Raw genomic sequence first — 20,544 nt, 5'->3', positions numbered from 1 at the left:
AGGTCTGAGAAGTAGAGAGGTGTAGAAACTGACGGGATCAGGACATCATTGGAAAAATGAAACAAATGGATGGTGTGACTGTCAATTATCTACCAGAACTGACTGACAGGCTGACCTGCCAACCTGTAGGCATAAAAATAAATCTTTGTTGTTGTAGGACACTGAGTTTTGAGAATGATATGTTACATGGCGTTGTTGTGGCAATAGTTAACAAGTACAGTAAACAATAGATAACTAGCTTAGGGGAAATATGACAGTAGATTAGTTGTGAGGAATAACCATGGAAGAGAGGAGATACCATCAGATTTGGGACATATCTTAATGGTAGAACCCTCAGAATTTGCTAATCGATTGATTGATTGAATACGCTGTGAGAGAGAAAGAGAAGAAACAAAGAAACCTCCTATGTTTTTGGCCTGAGCAATTCAGTGAATAGTGGTGCCATGTATTCTGAAGAAGGAACAGGTCATTGGGGAAAGGGATAGTAATTACAAATCCAGTTTTAGCATATTAATTTTAATTTTGAAATGCCTTTAGATTTCCAAATTGAGATATAGCAGAGGGTGTTCGATAATGCGCTATCTATAAAATGACAGATTAGACATCTCTAAACTCCTTTCTAGTTTTAATACTTTGAGAATCCTTACCACATCCACAATCTTTTGGTTTTGCAAGTTTCAGCATAGATGATTTCTATTTAAAATGCTTTATGCTGGGCCGGCCCCGTGGCTTAGCGGTTAAGTGTGCGCGCTCCACTGCTGGCAGCCTGGGTTCGGATCCCGGGCGCGCACTGAGGCACCGCTTCTCTGGCCACGCTGAGGCCGTGTCCCACATACAGCAACTAGAAGGATGTGCAACTATGACATACAGCTATCTACTGGGGCTTTGGGGGAACAAAAAAATTAAAATGCTTTATGCTGAGGATATTGCTTTTACCTGAACCAGAAAGAAAGCCAAGAATAAGAATCTTCATAAAATATGCCTTCTAGACAACAGATCACTCAGCCTACCATAGGTTATGGATTAGCCCATCCCACTTGGCATCCAGAGGTAAAATTTATTTCTGCCAGTGGACTGCCTACTCCCCTAAACTAAGGGAGGATAAAATACTTACCCCTGGACTTCTCAATTGGCACAGAAAATAGCGGCCCAATTCTGAGGACTGACCCTTCAGAAATGACTATCCCTTCTTACTTCAAAACCCAAACCTGTATGATGTATAGGGCTTAGGCTGCCGTTCAAGCTTAGCCAGTATTCAAGCTGAGTCTTGGATGCTGGTGAGTTCCCCATGGGCTTCAAATCCAACAGTCTTGGAAACTCTTGACAGCCAGCAGCTGGAAGCCGTCTTGTCGTGTATCCAAGTGCCACCACTCTACACAACCCTAACAGGAAGAGACTCCATCTAACTATCATGGCATGCATGTCAGATAGATCTATGTTGTCAGGCTAAGCAGCACCTTTCACACATTTCCAATTAAGAGGGAAGAGAGAAAGAGCTAAGGTACAGAGAAACAAAGTCTCAGGCAGAAATAGAAAGGTGCAGGTGGAAAAAGCCTAACAAATACAGGAAAGAAGATCCTACATTTATACAACGTAATTAGACCTTTTAGACCTGAGAGAGTTTCCTGGAGAGGTCTAAATGTTGGGTACGTTACGTCTCAGGCTTTTCCCTCTCCTCTTCTCTATCTTCTCTCTCTCTCCCTAAGTGATCTCATCCCACTCCATTCTTTTAAATATCATCTGTATGTCAATGACTTCCAAATTTATATTGCCATGACCTTTCCCCTGATTTATATAGCAAATCACCCACTTGACATCTCCGCTTAGATGGGTAAAAGACAACTCAAATTTCATATATCTTAAATGAAACTTCTTTTATTTCCACCACCCCAGCTCTTTCTCCCTCAACCCCAGTCATTTCAGTAAAATTACCCCATTTACCCAGTAGCTGAAATATAAAATTAGGCTTCATCCTTGACCCCTCTCTTTCCCTCATCCTTCATTTATACCCTATCAACAAGTCTTGTGGAATTTATCCACAGAATATGTCTTATTTTTTTCCCACTTCTTTGCATCTACAGTGTCATCAGTGTCATCTCACTGGACCCCTGGAAAACCCTCTTAACTGGTCTTGTTTCCATCCGCCATCAGCAACTAGAGGAACCATTTTAACACATATCGGATCTTATCCCTCCCTGTTCGTAATGGTCAAGTGCCTTCCCGTTTGTTTCTATGAGTCCAAACTTCAACATAGCCTAAAGCCTAGAGCTGACATGGTCCCTGTTTATCTTCAGTCTTAGCTCCACCACCTTCCCCCTCACTTACACTCCAGCTGTGTTGGCCTTCTTTCTGTTCCCTGGAACAAGCCAAGCTGTTCCTCCCTCTAAGTCTTTCAGGACCCAGCTTAAAAGTCACCTCCTCAGTGACACTTACTTGTCTACCCTCACTGAATAGTGATACCCACAGGTCCACCAAGTGCTATCATAGCACCCTATTTATCTTCTTCATGTCATTTATCACTCTTCAAAACTATCTTATTGTGTACTTGCCTTTTTCCCTTTCCCTATCAGAATATAAGCTCCAGGAAAGCAGTGACTATTTCGCTTTCTTTATCCACTATTGCATCTCCAGTGAGTGGCACACAGTAGATGCTCAATGACTATTTCTTAAATGAACCATTTATTTCAGTGGTTTTCAAAATACCTTCTGGGGAGTCCCGGGGCACTGCCCAAGTTCTTCAGTGGCAGAGGGAGGGAGAGAAGGGAGGCAGGCGGGTGAAAACATCAGTACCGGCTGAGTGTCGAGCCTTCCACTGATTCAACTGGAACACTTCTGCTTTTATCTGTTTATGCAATGGCTTCCATGTAAGATTTTGTTAAAAAGTTTACACTATTCAAACTATTTGATAACCAGTAGTCCCTTGCCACCATTTCATTTGATACAGGAGCTACTTGCCTATGGCCTCAAAATCTGTTGGTACAAACCACGACCAAAATCCAGGTTCCCCTGACAAATGCACAGACTTTTCACTAAATCTAGTGCATTCCAAATATCCTAAGTCCAAAGTGCAGCTGTTGTTTCTCACTGTTATGAAATAATAAAATCACACTTGCCTTGTTACTGTGAAAAGCAGCATACCATCCAGTCTGCTGGATTTTCTCCTAAACCCACTATAGAAATTTATTTTAAGTGATAGACTAATGGTCTGAACCAAATCTGAATTAGCTATTTAACCATGGTTTTCTAACCAAATAGTTAAGACTAAAGGAAGAAAGCAAGTGAGATTTTCTTCACATTTAATGTCTTCCTCTGCAAATCAACCTGTCAAGTGATAGAATATACCTTATAGATACAACATAGAATAAATGTCAAACAGATTGTAAATTATGATAATAATTTTTATAAACCAATATACAAGGATTAATTTGAAAGTATTAACTTCAGCTTAATTCATCAAGGCATTTACGAATATAAGATAATAAAATATATGTCCCCTGATCTGTAGTACTCAGGAGACTTGAAAGGGTTTATTACAATAAGTAGAGTTAAACTATCATTTTGTCCCAGCCTATTAGGACTAAAATTTTTTACATTTCCTAAAATACAACAAATTGAGTGAATGCCACAAAGCACATTCTGCACAAGGCAGATTTGAAATAATGTTTAAATCTCGAAAACTCAGTTATGGCTCACCAAACTGAGCTCTAGGAAAATACATGTAATGTTCAAATATGGGAAGTAGCCTCCAAAAGAAATGTCAATTAAAACTGTAATAAATATACAAACAATAAGAAGAGATAATATTTAAAAATAAAAGAAATTGTGGTGTAGTGGGAGGAGCATCTCCTTGGAAGTTAGAAGGCCTGCATTCTGGTACTGTAATCAATGGACAGGCCTTTTAGATTTCTATGTGTCTCAATTTCCCTATCTGTAATTTAACTGCATATTGAACATTTACTGGCTGCCTCCCTGTCATCCACTTCCTTCTTCTTTTCATTGAGGAACCATCCAACCCTGTTCTCTGCACTGAGGTCTAGATGTGATGAACTCTGCCTGAACTCCAGGGGTGGGCCCTTGATGACTTAAGCCAATCAGCACATTCCATCTCCTAGTCACAGCTACTTGTCTAAGAATGGGTACAAATCCCAGTTAGAGCAAATGAGCCATGAGAAGACATTTGCTATAGTTTCTGGTATCTAAACTTCCTCTCTCTTCTGCAGTGACCTGAACGGAAGCCTCTCTTCCTGTAGATGGCATGATATGAGAATACAAAATTGGAACGGCTACAGTCGATGTTGCTACCAACAAGCCTGCCTGAAGACAAAGATGAAGCTGATCTACAGAATAGAGCAGGTCCAGAGACCCATAGAGAAATGGGGCTGAAACTATGATAATATCCTGAGCCTCTGCATATAATTATGCCTAATATCAGTGTAAATCTGGACCTTTCAGTTATTGAGCCAATAAAATTCTTTTGTTGATTAAGCCAATTTAGGTTGGATTTTGTTTTGCTAAAGCATAACGTGTCCTAACATATACAGAACTGATCATAACTGAGGCCATGTTTAGCACCAACTCTTGGTTGCTACACAAGAGTCAGTACCCCCCTTCTTCCTTGCCCCAGTCTAGATCTCAGTACTGCCATGTATGGTCATATGACTCACAAAAGGCTGATCCTCTTCCTCAGTTTGCGGGGGTGGAGGAGGGAACTAGTTAGCCTAAAACAACCATTTCAATCCAATGTTCCTTGCCAATGGTTGGCAAAAAGGAAAATGCATGAAGGGAATTCTGTTGGAGAGAAGATTAAAGTTTCAGGGAATGGCTTCATAGATCTTAAAAGCGACACAAGGACGCTGCTGTATATGGCATCTGCTATGGATTGAGTATTTGTCCCCCACCCCAAATTCCTATGTTGAATCCTAAGGCCCAGTGTGACAGTGCTTGGAAGTGGGGCCTTTGGGAGGTAATTAGCTCCTGAGGATGGAGCCCTCATGAATGAGACTAGCATCCTTATAAAAGAGGCCTGAAAGAGATCCCTTGCCCCTTCCTCCATGTGAGGATACAAGGAGAAGTCTACAGTCTGCAACCTAGTAAGAGGGCTCTCCCAGGCACAGATTCTGCCAGAACCTTAATCTTGGACTTACCAGCTTCCAAAACTATGAGAAATAAATGTTGTTGTTTATAAGCCACCCAGTTTATGGTATTTTGATATAACCGCCGGAACAGACTAAGACAGCATCACACTCCTGGAGAGGTGTAGCCATATTTGACCGTGAGGTGAGCTAGTTGGCAAGCTAAAGGTGGGAAGATTTTATAATAGGAAAGTATCAGAATCCAGGATCATGCCATTGTTAACATTGCAATGTTGTTAATTCTGCAGCTACCCAACTCTGGACTTCCTGTTAGTTGATATGATAAATCTTCTTATCTTTAACCCACTTGGAATTGGGATTTCTATTACTTGCAGCTGAAAACATCTGAATTGATATACCATGCTAGTTCTCAAATATTTAAATTAATAAAACCTCACAACATTATAGCACATTGCACTTTTAAATTTTTTTTTCAAAAAAATTACCTCATTGCTCTCAAACTGGTTCTATCAGGATGAGAACTTTTGATGATTTTCTTCAGATAAGGAAAACATAGATTTGAAAGTTTTCCTAATATTCCAAGGCTTTCTGACCCCTAAATTAGTGTTGTTTCCACCTCAGACAATGAAATTATAGGCACATCTTGCCATAAAACCTACCATTTAAATATACTTATTTTTCACCAATCACAAATAAATGGTGGGATAAATGTCACAAAGTTCTGAAACAAGAACAGTAATAAATGGCAACTAGAACTTTGAGTAAAGTACTTCTAATTACCACCTGAGGTAAATTTCATGCTGGGCTTGCTAAGAAAGTAAAATTTACAGTTACATAGAGGAACTGTAGTTTAACACAGCTACATTTAGAAGAAAACAGGAGGGATGCGCCTATCATTAATTTTATGGAATACAAACTGATTGCAATTGATCAACTTACTTTTATAACCTTAAACTGGACTTCCTTTCCTTCTTAAAACAAGAACTAGTCAGCTGGTAAAGTAATGGTTCCCCAGAGTGTAACAGCAAACAATATGGACTCTTGCCTGAGTGGCTGCTTAGGCCTCTCCTCCAGTTAGATTTTCATGACTGTTTGCCTTGCAGGCAAACGTTGCATCAATTTTGGATTTTGCCACCCGCTCATATGCATGCAGAAATGTAAAATAATGCATTGTACAGGGTGGAGTGAGGAAACTGATGAAGTAGTTTAAGTCTCTGTGTTTTTAATACGGTAGGATAATAAAAATGTTTCCTAGAGTTCGTCTGTTGGCATGATATCAAAATGTATCCTGTGGCTTGGTAGAGTGTCCACCTATGCTGTACACATGTATTACATCATCCTTATCCGTCTTGCAACAAACTCATCTGTTTCATGGATGTTATTAAATTCTACTCCTCTTCAAACTCTTCATTCAGAATTAAGTGACTCCAGGTTTTTACTTTCTAGGATCCATTGGTTGAATGTGACTCTGCCTTAGTACAGACATTATCCAACTTTGGAACTCCCAGGCTTGGCGCATCAAAGGCTCCACAAACATTAAATGTCTGTCAAATATTGAAGAGGTTTTTGGACAGAGTAGCTAATTCATAGTCTTTTACTTACGCTACTTCTGTTCAGATTTAGTTTGAAATAAAAAAATCAGCTGCTAAAAAAAGGCATATTGTTTATCCTTGACAAAACTTGGGCCCTAAATTATCAAAGAAGATCTTCTGAATAAATTTACATGAATTCATTACCTCAAACCCCATGGGAAAACTGAAAGCATTTTTGTTTTTCTCCTTAGAAATCCCCTGCTAGTCTTTTGGATGCTCCTTTGGGATGAGCAGGAAGTATTGTTTCACAGGAAGGTGGGATGACCAGAGCGCTGCATGTAATTACAGGAGCATATAATTCAGACAAGAGGATTGAAGCCCAGCGTAAGTACTAAAAAACCTCACTCACTCTTGGACACATTGCATTTCTTCCCTTTTATTTTTTATCTGTATTTTATACTTGCACATCACTTAGACTTAATCTCAAAATTTATAATTTATTGTCTTTCTACTTATTTTCTGAAATACAGTCTGAACCCAGATATTGCCTCCCAAAAACTGTCAAGTAAATTGTCAGGATACCTGACTGAGAGCATCTATTTCAGAATGCATTATTTATGACCATAAAAATGGTGAGTGTTTTATAGGACAAATAATAAGAGAGACAGTTTCTATATTCTAAAAAGCTAAAAAAGTAAAATATAGGTTAATAACATATGCTTTACAGACACAAAAATGAATGTGTAAACATAATTAACTTTCATATTTATAGTTATATGTATACTAAATGTATATTTCTACATTATGTATATTTATACATAAATATATACATATATGCTTTTAAAATGGTTCAATTCCAAATCCCAGCTAATGATATAATTAACCAGATAATATTGGCATCAGACATCTATATAAAGGAGAGGAAAACTGACTGAATCTTTCATCAGTTTGAAAGCTGTTTCCTGAAAGTAACAGTAAACTCAGACTCAAAGTGATTTAGACAGTAAAAATTTATTATCTTGCAAAAATAGAAAGCCTCAACTTTGTTGATTCAGTGACTCAGCAATGTCATAAAAAGCCCAGGTTGTCTTTTTCTTTCTGATTGCCTTCAATAGCATCAGCTGGGTTCATTTTTCATTGTGGGATGGAGGCCAGCAGCATCAAATGGAACAGGAGAGACTTCCACAATTATGCAATTAAACTTCTTCCCTTCAGACTGATTGGGCCAATTTACGCCAGCACCCATGACTGGACAAGAACAGTTCCAACTAGCTGATTAGCTCATGCTTGGATTCCTGAACCAATCATTGATAGTGGAGATGGGATTACCATGATTAAACCAATCAGAAACCACACCTCGTGTCAAATGGGTTGACTGGAAAAGGGTTGATATCTAAACAAAATTGAGGTTCTATTAGGAAGAAAAAAGTATTGGAATGGATATTGAGTAGCAAACAAAGAGAGTCTCTACAATTCCATAAAAAATGGCAAGAAAAAAATTTTTGAATGTCATATATTTGAATATTATCATAACAAATGGTAACAATGACTGACCTGTATATAATCAGTATTTAAACTACAGTTTTCTGAACTGTGACCTGGAAATTAAAAGAGACTAAGTTCCGCTCCCTATGGCTAGTTATATAAGCCTGCTCTGTTTTCAAACGGACCTGGTGCAGTGGAATCAACTTCTCTGAGTTACCAAGATGAGATGGAAGATTCCACCACGGAAAGGAGAGCATTGCCTTTCGAGCCACACCAAGCTGAGTTCAAATCATAGACCACAGGATCTATGGCCAATGCCTACCTGAGGCCAGTACTGTCTTCCAGTCTGGAGCCAATTAAATCCACCACCACCACCACCCCCCTTACCCCCACACATAGAAGCATTCATCTAAGGCTAGGCAGCAATGGTGCCCCAGGCGGAACTGCTGCTCTACCAGCAAAATTGCTGGTACTAGGATGAAGCAAGAGAGGCGCATCCAGTGCACAATTTAATGAGGCACTTGTCAAACCCTGAGAATTGTTCTAGGCACCTCTCTTGCCTCACCTCCATCCCAGCCCTGGGGCACACCTATTTCCCCCAAATCCACATTCACCCACTTGCACATCACTGAGTTCAATAAGCTTTCATTCCAGTTGAAACATCCTTGGTATTTTCATCCTTTCCTTATTTATTTTACTTTTGTAAGTTTTAATTTCTTTTGCTGAACATAGTAGAACACGTAACTGCTACACTTCACCTGACTCCCACCTCCACCCCCAGCAAGAAGGGATTGGGTGATTGTGTGAATGTGTGAGTTATTCTTTTTGAAGTGTTTTGTGCTTTGTGGATGAAAGGTGTTTTATGAGTTCAAAGCATTCCCATTATTATTTGTCCACTATTGAGGACAATCAGAGTAATTTGGCAACAGCTTTTCTCCTTGGCAGAAGAAAAGGCTGATTGCAGGGGTGGCCAGGCGGGGGATTATGTTCAGTTTTTTCGAGGTGAAGGTCACAGGCACCGCACATAAAAAAGCTCTTTGTTTTATGAATAAATAAAAGATTTCTGATTTATCCCCTTATTTCAGAATGCCAGCATACCCTCATTTTTTAAATGTTTGAAATACCTTTTTCCCCACAGCATTATAAGAAAACTTCCTCAAATTATAAATTTATAATCCACAGTTTATATTTTGGAGTCGTGAATCTTTACTGTTCAAGCAAACTTTGATGCAGATTTTGATATTCACTATAAATTATGTCACCCTCGGTGATTCATTGCATTAAGATTTGTTGTTTAGAATAATATAAAGACTGATATCCATAGGTTAATGCAGGGACACTGAACATCACTAAAAAGAGGGTTATCAGAACCTCAGGACTATTTGCTTCTAGTAGAAAATTAAGTAAAAATCAGTCATTGGGGAAGGTGATTTATTTTACTTATATCCTAGAGGTACGTCCAGTAATTTTCAGCTTGCTCCGATAATTGAAATTCTCTGCCATTGCTGGAAATTTAGCTCTCATTTCCCCAGGAAAAAGTTTTCAAGACAAATTTTACTCACATCTAAATCTAGGAGCTTTATCATTAATGAGGACCTTTTTTGGTTGTTTTTTTTTTTTAAGGTATTTTATTATGCATCTCTATTTTAATTAATTTCAGTCTAGATATCATTCTCTTGAACAGCCATCTACTTTTTTAGAAGGTAAATCTTTTCTGTTAAAAATGGTGGCTACTTCACACTTAGAAAAATGCATCGATTTCACTAGCATCTGGTCTAAACACTAGTAGTTGTGATAACAGATATTCACACATAAGTCTGCAAGTTGTCAGTATGTTATCTACTGCTCTCTGTCTACTCATGCACCAACAAGTATAATTAGAAGATGAGGGGGTTTCTAACAAAGCTAAAGCAAATTGAATTTCTACTTTGTGTACAGGAGATCAAATAAAGAAGTTTTCAAATAAGATTACATGACTTTAAGTGCTATTCATGTTATTAAATGCATAGTTTTCCACCCTTACATAACTAGTCCTGGGATAAAAATATAGCAGTGTATTCCTTTTATACCATTTATTTCTATAGAAAATAATATATTAATAATTTGGCATAATCGTAGGGAATATTATTCCCTCACTCTCTTTATATCTTTGTCTCTCTCTTTCTCTTTCTCTCTCTCTCACACACACACATTTTCAAACATACACTATATCCTGACTCATCATATTGTTTTCTCTCTCCCAAGTAGCATACCACCTTGCTCTTAACTCCAATCTACTTCATACTTAAACATATGTTTACCTTCCATCCCCATCTCATAAATAAATAAGATTCATCTTAAAGAGTAAACCATTCTTCAGTGGAGTTCAGAGTAGGCCTTCACATCCAAATCTTTTCAATTCTAGCCTCTTGGATGCTAAAAGCCTCAGTCTTCAATGACCTTCAGCAAGTCTCTTAGATTTATTGCCTCTTACTGTAGAATATGGTTCTCAACTTCACAGGAGACTGGTGATGACAATATGATTTATAAGAGATCTAGAGTTTCAAGTTGAGAGTTAACAGTGGCGTTTTCATTTTTACAACTCTCTGCACTCATTACATCATATTCCCTCTGATGTCATTACAGAGCTGAATTCATGACTCTGCAACTAGGTGAGAGCCTAATAGAACATATATTAAATAGCAAAAAGACTATTTCCAAGTTTATTGCCATATAATATCTTAAGTCTTTAGTGAATGATCTGAGAAAACTACAACAACAGCACAGCAGCTGTCCCAGGTTGCCCCCCATTCTCAACTACCTTGCAGCAACGAGAGAGGAGCTCCTGAGTTGGGATTCAAGCGAGACTTATCTGAAACCAACATCTACAGTGCTCATTCCTTTAAACTTGTACCTTATTTGATACTAAGTTTTGTAATCCTCCTTCTATAGAAAATATAAACTTTTTTTCTTTTTAAATTCACAAATGTGGGTGTCATGATTATAATCAAGATCAGCCTTGTTTGACCACTGGTCTGCATCTTGTACAGCCAGGAAGAAGACCAAGAGTAATTGTACTAAAGCTAATGTCACCACTTTTGAAAGTCATGGCACACCCGTTAACTGTAATGGCTATTGGTTTTACTATAACAACTTACTCGTTTGTCCATTTAACTGAATATTAGACTTTTAAGATGGGCTTATTAATAATTTATTTCATTTTCATTGTTTAAAAGTGGAGGTGGCTATTTTGTTACAGCTGATTGGAATTTTTTTCCTGGAACAAAATGGTTGCATTCTTCGTTTGTGTTATAAAATTTTATCATCATATATCTTTGTGTCGTAGAAAACCCAAACTCTCTTTTTAAGAAAGGTTTGACTATGCCTGCTAGGATTGATTGCCTTTCTTCCTAGCAGAAGTACTATGGTCGTCTATTCATGTACCTATGCTTGTAAGAATCCCGAATTTTCACAGAAGGATGTCAACCCTACCCCACGTTTGATGATGATTAAAGCCCATGAGTCTGCATTTATCTGGCAAAATTGTTCAAGTATACTTTGGTTATATGTTATAAATATGAGTTTTTTATTCACGAAAAAGACTGATTGGAAGTTTAGTTTTAATTACTGTTAAATTTATTAAAGTTAAAAATTAAAAATTCTCATTCTTCCTTTCACTTGTAAATTTAGGTTTCCAATCATATTATCTATTTATAAATCTAATCTAGCAGATTTTAGCAATAATTTCTAGAGGGCCTTTGAATAATATTTGGTTGTATTAAACTTAGCTAACACCTTTAAACATGTTAAACAGCGTTTATTAAATTTGTGACTTTTACTTGCTTCTTAAAGTTCTTTTCTGTGACTTAATATGAATTGCCAATATTTAAATAACTCATAAACATGATTAAGTTTATAAATACAATGAATCTAATATTATTAATATCCCAACTCTGTTTATTCACTTGGTAAAATTTCTTAAAATCATAAGACTGAATCAATTACTCAGTTATACATTCTCCCAGTTGCAGCAGCTGCCAACCTTATGCCATATTCTCTTACATATTTATAACTATTTAAAACAGCAAATATACCAAATTCTTTTTGAACACAAAAAGATTAATACTCTGATTTTTATTGTCTTACGCTTATAAGAATGTTTTCATTATTCTTTTAAATGTAATATTTAATATTTTAACTGAGTATATGCAATAAATATTAGTTGTAAAGCATAGTCATAAAAACGAATACCCTGTGAATCTACCATTCACATCAAAAGTAGAACATAGTGATATCTACACTGAATCTACCTACGAGTTCCACTCCTATCCTGTTACCCTACTTCAGCACAAGCATAACCACCAGCAGTATTCAAATACTTCTTAGTTTATCATCCCCTTGCCTTTTTTTATGTATATATTATTTTATCACATACGTATATGTTCCTCAACAAAATATTATTTAATTTTTCCCTTTTTGGGCTTTGTGCAACTTTTTAAATCATTTGTACATAATCATAAATCATCCTGTAGTTATAAGATGCACTCTCACAAAAGAAGACTCCAATAAACTACAGCTACTCAATTCTTATTCTTTTCACACCTAGAGAGATTCTTATTTCCCCCAACTGCTATACTGAAATCCTTTTTGTATTCACTATATCATGCGTTTCAAAACTTTAAGAGAGGTCAGTATCTTAGAGCATATTATGGAAATCTCTGCTCAGAGAAGTTTGTGACTCTCACCAATATTGATCATTTGATCAGATTTTATATGTACATATATAGGTATGTACATATCTAACTCTGAAAGCACTTTGACTTCATCATACCCTAAAATATGAAAAACTTCTGTTTAACTTTAAGGACTCTTGAAATTTATGAGATCATGCTTTATTTCATGGTTAGGTATCAGTCAAATATTATAGATATTTGAAATGATATTAGATTGATATTGTGAGATCTCGAATTGCTTTACTTACTTGGGATCATTATCCCATAATAAAAAAATAATCACATTATAGGAACTTTTAATTTACTCTAACTGTAGATCATAAACCACTTCTACTCTCCACCAATACAAAAGCGACTCCACTATTTTATTTAATCCTCACAAAAACAAAGTAATTTATTTACATGTATTTAGGTTACAGATATTTACTCTTAAAATGAGATAACCAAACTCTGCACCTCCAGGCCACATTAGGCATTTCCACTTTTACCCTATTTAACCTAGGAATTGGAAAGCTTAAACAGGGGTGTTTTGGAAATCCAAACACCTACACGTAAACATTCCTTTTGTTCTCTTTAAACTCAAGTGTTCTTAAATTTCAGCATGTTTAAGAATTACAGAATAGGATTGTATATACAAATATTTCACTTTACAGGAGATTTAAGAGATTTTCAAAAGTAAATCTAACTGTACGTAATTTTAGCTATGGGTACTGACTATAGAACCCAGCCCTTGATTAAAGACGCATTTCTACTCTTAATTTTTAATTTACTCCTACTAAGTACCTGTCAAATGCTCAGCTAAGAAACGCAATTTTTGTGCAGGATGGTCTGCAGTCTTTCCGTCACTAAAATAGAGAGCCTTAACTGAGGGAGTCCAGGAATAGTTTCCAGGAAGTCTAAAAATGCCCCCGAATTATATGTAAAATCGGATTTCAGTGGGCATTTTTCAAGAGAGACAGCTCACTGCTTTAATCAGATTTTGTAAGTCTCTACTTCCCAACATTTTTCATGTCATGGTACAAATAGAAAATTATAATATTTATAGAGCTCACTGGGGAAAACTGGAAAGATTTGGTGGAATCTAAGTGGCAATTGATTTTAAAATTCATTACATTTTCTTATATTATGTAATTATAAGCATGAAATTCAAAGCATTAGAAAAGATAATTATTAGATGTGCATGAAACATATGTGCAAATAACATACAATCAAATACTTAACAAGAATCTTTAGCTTGCTTTTGTAAACATAACTTTTCAATACCAAGCTTAATTCTTAAAATGATTAGATGCAATTCTCAAATTTTTTGATGATATATTCAAAATCCTGAGAGTCATCATCGATGAGGAAATTTGTTTGTACAAATAGGTAACAAAAAAATATAAAGCCAGCCAGAGATGAAGTCACAGGGACCAGACATACTTTCCCAATCAAAACAAATAATAATTCCACACAAAATATGTGAAAGAATAATATCCGAGCACTGGATATCAGGCAACAAGGATAATCTCTGAGAGGCAGAAAAAAATGAGGTGAGCCCTGTGATGGCCCAAGCCTACAGCTTTGAAAGAATTTTAGGGAGAGGTGTAGGAGGGAAGCCCAAGAAGAACCCAGAGGACCCCCTGAGTTGAGGAGATGGAGGTAAGAACTTGGGAAGATCAGGGCAGCTGGAGTTCATAGACAGAACACCAGAGAGAAGAGAACTGCACTGAGAGAACCCCAAGGATTTGCAGATGGTCCCACACAAGCATTTAGTAAAGTACTGATGAGTTTGTGCATGTGAGGAAAATTACCCAAAGCCAGGGACTGCCCAAAATCACAGAGCATTGAATAGAATAATGAGAAAGATCTTGTTTCAGTAATAGGGGACAAATAGCCCTAGACTGAGCACTATTCTGGACTTGCCTAACAAATTGTAAATTAATGACTCAAAAGGATCAAACGGCTTCCCAGAAAAAAGCACAACAATATCTATAGGAATATAAAAATATTCAGCATCCAAAAAGTAAAATTTACAAGGTTTGGCATCTAATCAAAGGTTACTAGTCATGCAGAGAAGAATCAAAACACAACCTAAAATGAGGAGAATAATTAGTCAATCAAAATAGACGTAGTACTGACATAGTACTGACACATATGTTAGAATTCGTTGGCAAAGATATTAAAATAGTTATTATAATTGTGCTCCACATATTTAAAGAAAGTTAAATAGAGACATGAAAGATGTAAAAAGCACTCAAATCAAACCACTAGAGATAAAAACTATAATGTCCGAGAAAAAAAATATACTGAATGGGATTAGTGACAGATTAGACATTACAGAAGAAAAGATTAGTGAACTGTAAAATATAACAATAGAAACTATTCAAAACAAAACACAAAGGGAAAAAACTAATTTAAAAAATGAAAAGAGCATCAGTGAGATATGGGAAATTTCAAGCAGCCCAATGTACATGTAATTGGAGTCCCTGGAATACAGCAGAGAAGTGGTAGACAGAAAAAATATTTGAAAAAATAATGGCCTAATATTTTCAAGATTTGGCAAAAACTACAAACTCATAGATGTAAGAACTTCAACTAACTCCAAGCACATAAATCAAGAATAAAAATATACCAAGAACAACATAATCAAATTGCTCAAAACCAGTTTTAAAGAGAGAATCTTAAAAGTAGCCAGAGAAAACAGTTATGGTTACTACAGAAGAACAAAAATTACCACGATGGTAGGTATATTGTCAGAAATAACACAAGTGAAAACACAGTGGACCAACATCTTTCAGTACCGAAAGAAAAAACTGTCAACATAAAATTCTACATCCAGCAAAAATGTTTTTCAAAAATAAAGACAAATTAATTTTCAAACAGAAAATTTAAAAGAAATCATCACCCTCACCTTACTTAATATAAATGAAAGTCCTTCAGCCAGAATGAAAATGATACCAGCTGGACTATAAAATTACACAAAGAAATGAAGAGCACCATAAATGGAAACTACATGGGTAAACATATTTTTTTTATTATTTTAATATATTTAAAAGACAACTGATTGTATAAATATGGAGACCATGGCGGGAAATGGAATTATGCTATTGTAAGGTTTTTACGCAATACATGAAGTGGCATAATATCACTTAAAGGTGAACTGAGATAAGATAAATATGTGTAATACAAACCCCAAAGGAATGACTAAAATGGCCAAAAAAATATTTATAGCTAATAACCCCCCAAAGGAGATAAATGGAAATATAAGATATATTTGATTAATTCAAAATAAGACAGAAAAGAAAAAAGTGAAGAAAGAACAAGTGAGACAAACAGAAAACCTATACCAAGATGATAGAGTTAAATCTTATCATATCAATAGTCATATTAAATGCAAATGGTCTAAACACTCCAACTAAAAGTCAGAGATTGTCAGATTGAATAAAAAAGTAAAACCACTATATGCTTCCTATAAGAGATGCACTTTTAAATATAAAGACACAAATAGGTTAAAAGTAAAATTATGGAAAAATAGTTATTATATTAATACTAATAAAAAGAAATCTTGGGGCCAGCCTTGGTGGCCTAGTGGTTAAGTTAGGCACTCTCTGCTTTGGTGGCCTGGGTTCAGTTCCCAAATGCAGACCACACCACCCATCAGTGTCCATGCTGTGGCGGCAGCCCATATACAAAAAATAAAGGAAGATTGGCAACAGATATTAGCTTAGGGTGAATCTTCCTCAGCAAAAAAAAAAAAAGAAAGAAAGAAAGCTGGGGTGGCTATATTAATATCAAAGTAGATTTCAGAGCAAAGATTATTATTAGAGACAAAGAAAGTCACTTCATAATGACAAAGGGGTCACTTCATCAAGAAGACATTATAATCCTACATGTTCATGCACCCAATATCAGATCTTCAAAACTCATGGAACAAAAACTGATAAACTACAAAGAGAAATATATAAGTTCAATAATTATAGCCAGAGATCTTGACATCCCACTCTCACTAATTGATAGAAAAAGTAGAAAATCAGTAAGGCGAGCCCTATCAACTACTTTGACCTGAATGACATTCGCATAATACTCCACACAACAAGAGTAGAATACACATTGTTTTCAAGTGCACAAAGCAATTACTTAGACCATATTCTAGACCGAAAAACAAATCTCAATAAATTTAAAAGAATTCAAGTCATGTAAAATATGTTCTCTAACCATAATGGAATACATCGGAAATTAATAGCAGAAAGATTTCTGAAAAATCCCTAAATATTTGGAAACTAAATAGCAATCCCCAAAACATCCATGGGTCAAAGAAAAAAATCAAAAGGCAATATAAAAAATATTTTGAGCTGAATAAAATGAAAGGACAACATGTCTGAATTTGTGGGATGCCACTAAAATTGTACTTAGGGAGGAAATTACAGTACTAGCCTACATTAGAGAAGAAGAAAGGGCTCATAGTAATAATCTGATAGTAATTTCCACCTTAAGCAACTATAAAAAGAAAAGCAAATTAAACCCAAAGTAAGCAGAATAAAGAAAATAATAAAAAATAAAATGAGAATCAATGGAACAGAAAATAGAAAAGCAATAGAGATAATCAATGAAACCAATTTTACTGAGAAGATCAGTGAAATAGATAAACCCCTAGCCAGACTGATCAGAAAAAAAGAGAGGAGACAAATTACCAACATCAGGAATGTGAGAAGCAATTTCACTACATATTATTCAAATAATAAAAGGATAGTTAAGTGAATGTTCTAAACAACTTTACGCCAATAAATTTGAAAACTTACATGAAATGCACAGGTTTCTGGAAAGACACAAGCTACCAAAGCTTACTCAAGAAGAAATAAATAACCTAGATAGACATGAATGTAATAAAGAAATCAGATTTGTGGCAAAAACATTTCCACACAGAAAAATCTAGTCTGAGATGGCTTCACTGGTGATTCTGCCAAATATTTAAGAAAGAAATAGTGTCAATCTACACATCCTTTCAGAAAATTGACAAGGAGGGAATACACCACAGCTCATTCTATGAGGCCAGCATTAACCTGATGCCGATAGACAAAGACATTACAAGAAAGGAAAATCACAGACCAATATACCTCACGACCACATACGGAAAAATTCTGAACAATATTTTAGCAAATCAATCCAACTCTATATAAAAAGTTTAATACACCATGACAAGGTGAGGTTTACCCCAGGAATGCAGGGTTGGCTTAATATTTTAAAAAATCAATCAATGTATTTCAACACACAGTCACGCACCACCTAAGGACAGGGATATGTTCTGAGAAATGGATCACTAGGTGATTCTGCTATTGTGCAAAGATCATAAAGTGTACTTACACAAACCTAGATGGTGTAGCCTACTACACACCTAGGCTATATGGTTCTAACCTTATGGGACAACCATCACATATGCAGTCCTTCATTTAATGAAATGTCATTATGCAGCACATGACTATATTAATAAACTAGAAAAGAAAAACTATATGATCATCTCAATATATGTAGAAAAAGCCTTTGACAAAATCTAGCACTCATTTCGGATAAAAAATTTGAGCAAACTAGGAATAAATGAGAACTTCCTCAATATGATAAAGGACATCTACCAAAAAACAAAAGTCTAAACAAACATCAAACTTAACAGTAAAAAGCTGGATGATTTCCTCCCAAGATCAGAAAAAAGTGAGGGTGCCTGCTCTCACCACTGCAATTCAACACTGTACTGCAGGTTCTGGTCAGCAGAATCAGGCAAAAAATAAACATCAAGACTGGAGACAGAGAAATAAAACTGTCTTTGTTCACAGATGACATTGTCATCCATGTAGACAGTCAACTGGAATCTACAAAAAGTTATTGGAACTAAAAAATGAATTGAGCAAGATACAAGATCAATATACAAAAATCAATTGTATTTCTATCAATTAGCAACAAACACAAATTGAAATTATAAAATAAAGTACAGCATAGGAAAATATGAAATATTTAGGAATAAATCTTATAAAAAGATGAAAGACCTGTATATTGAAAACTACAAAACATTAATGAGATAAATTAAAGAAGACCTAAATAAATGCAGTCATAGGTAGAAACAGCCAATGTTGTTAAGACGTCAATTCTCCCCAATTTGATCTACAGATTTAATGAAATCCCAATCAAAATCCAGCAGGTTTTGTAAAAACTGACAAGCTAATTTTAAAATTCATATGGAAATGCAAAGGACATAGAATACTCAAAACAATTTTGAAAAGAAACAAAGATAGAGGGCTAGTGTGACTTCATTACAGTATTTATGAATCTAGAGTAATCAAAAGAGTGTGGCATTTGTGTAAAAATAAAGAGATAAACAGGACAGAATAGAGTGTCCAGAAATAGGCCTATGCATATCCAGACAACTGACTTTTTACAAAAGTGAAAAGGTAATTTCAGTGGATAGACCTTTCAACCAATAGTATGGGAACAACTGGATATCCATATGCCAAAAAAAAGAAAAAAAAAAAAGAACTATCTGCACTTCACACTGTATACAAAAATTAACTCAAAATGAATCGCAAATCTAAATGTAGAACATAAAATTATAAAATTTCTAGAAAAAAGTATAAGAAAAAATCTCTGCGACCTTGGACTAGGTAAAGATTTCTTAAAGATAACATCAGAGGCATAATCCATAAAGAATAAATTGATAAATTGGACTTCACCAATTTTAAAAACTCCTGCTTTCAAAAGATACTGTTAAGAGAATGAAAAGATGAGCTACAGCCTGAAAGATGATATTTGCTAATCATATATCTGGTAAAGGCCTTGTATCTGGAGCATACAATGAACTCTCAAAACCCAACAATAAGAAAGCAAACAACTCAATGAAAAATGAGCAAAAGATACAGAAGTCAAGATGACAGCGTAGGCAGACTCTGAACTCACCTCCTCCCGCGGACACAGCCAATTTACAACTACTCGTGGAAAAATTACCCCTGAGACAGAACTGAAAACTGGATAAGAGGAACTCCTGCAACAACGGACAATCCTAATTGAGGTGGAAGAGGCAGAAACTCCCTTCTGGAGAGGAAAAAATGCTGCTTTCACAAGACGCCAGCTTCACAGCCACCAGGGAGCAGCCCACAGGTACGCAGCCCTCCCTGCAGGAGCGGAGCCCTGAGCAGGGAGCGCCCCGGCTGTAGGCATTTTGTGGACCCAGCACAATCGAGACGAGTGGCATAACATCTGACTTTGCCTGCTACTAAAACATTGGGGAGGACCCCCAGAAAAGCTGGTTCACAAAGAAATTAAAACCAGCTCTTAAAGGGCCCATGCACAAACTCCCCCCATTCAGAAAGTGGCCTAAAATCACCAGAAAGAAAGGTTCACAGTGCTTTGGTGAAAAGAGACTCACCTGATAGGCTCTGAGTGCATTGCAGTGAGAGGTGAGACCTCTCCAGGGACTGGGACATTGGCGGCGGCCATCCTTGTGGCCTGGTGTGGGCGTGTTGACACAGAGGCCATTTGAGTTCTCCCTGGGGCCTGCTAGCCTAGGTCTGCCCCACCCACTAGAGCACCAATTTAATCCAGCTAAGCTAGGGCAGGCAGCCCACCCTAGAGACGGGCCCCACCCAACAACAAGCCCTCAGGCAACTTGTGGACCTGCATAGATTGGTGAATGGATTCTCTGCAGCCTGGCAACTGAGCACGATTCAGTGGGGCAGGGCGTGCACAAGGAGCAGGTGG

At 36.4% G+C, this 20,544-nt stretch overlaps 1 long non-coding RNA gene across 1 annotated transcript in view; it reads right to left on the bottom strand.

Annotated features, from left to right (window-relative positions):
• Positions 1-20,259, bottom strand: part of LOC131404400 (uncharacterized) — a 116,753-nt gene extending 96,494 nt beyond the window's left edge. Inside the window, exon 1 of the long non-coding RNA XR_009219788.1 lies at positions 20,213-20,259. This is a non-coding gene — a long non-coding RNA (uncharacterized LOC131404400). The remainder of the gene's footprint in view (positions 1-20,212) is intronic.
• Positions 20,260-20,544: the final 285 nt, after the last annotated feature.

This window comes from Diceros bicornis, chromosome 1 (assembly GCF_020826845.1).
Source record: "Diceros bicornis minor isolate mBicDic1 chromosome 1, mDicBic1.mat.cur, whole genome shotgun sequence".
NCBI classification, from domain to species: Eukaryota; Metazoa; Chordata; class Mammalia; order Perissodactyla; family Rhinocerotidae; genus Diceros; species Diceros bicornis.
The sequence above is the reverse complement of the archived record's forward strand: the minus strand, read 5'-3'. Positions and strand labels throughout refer to the sequence as shown.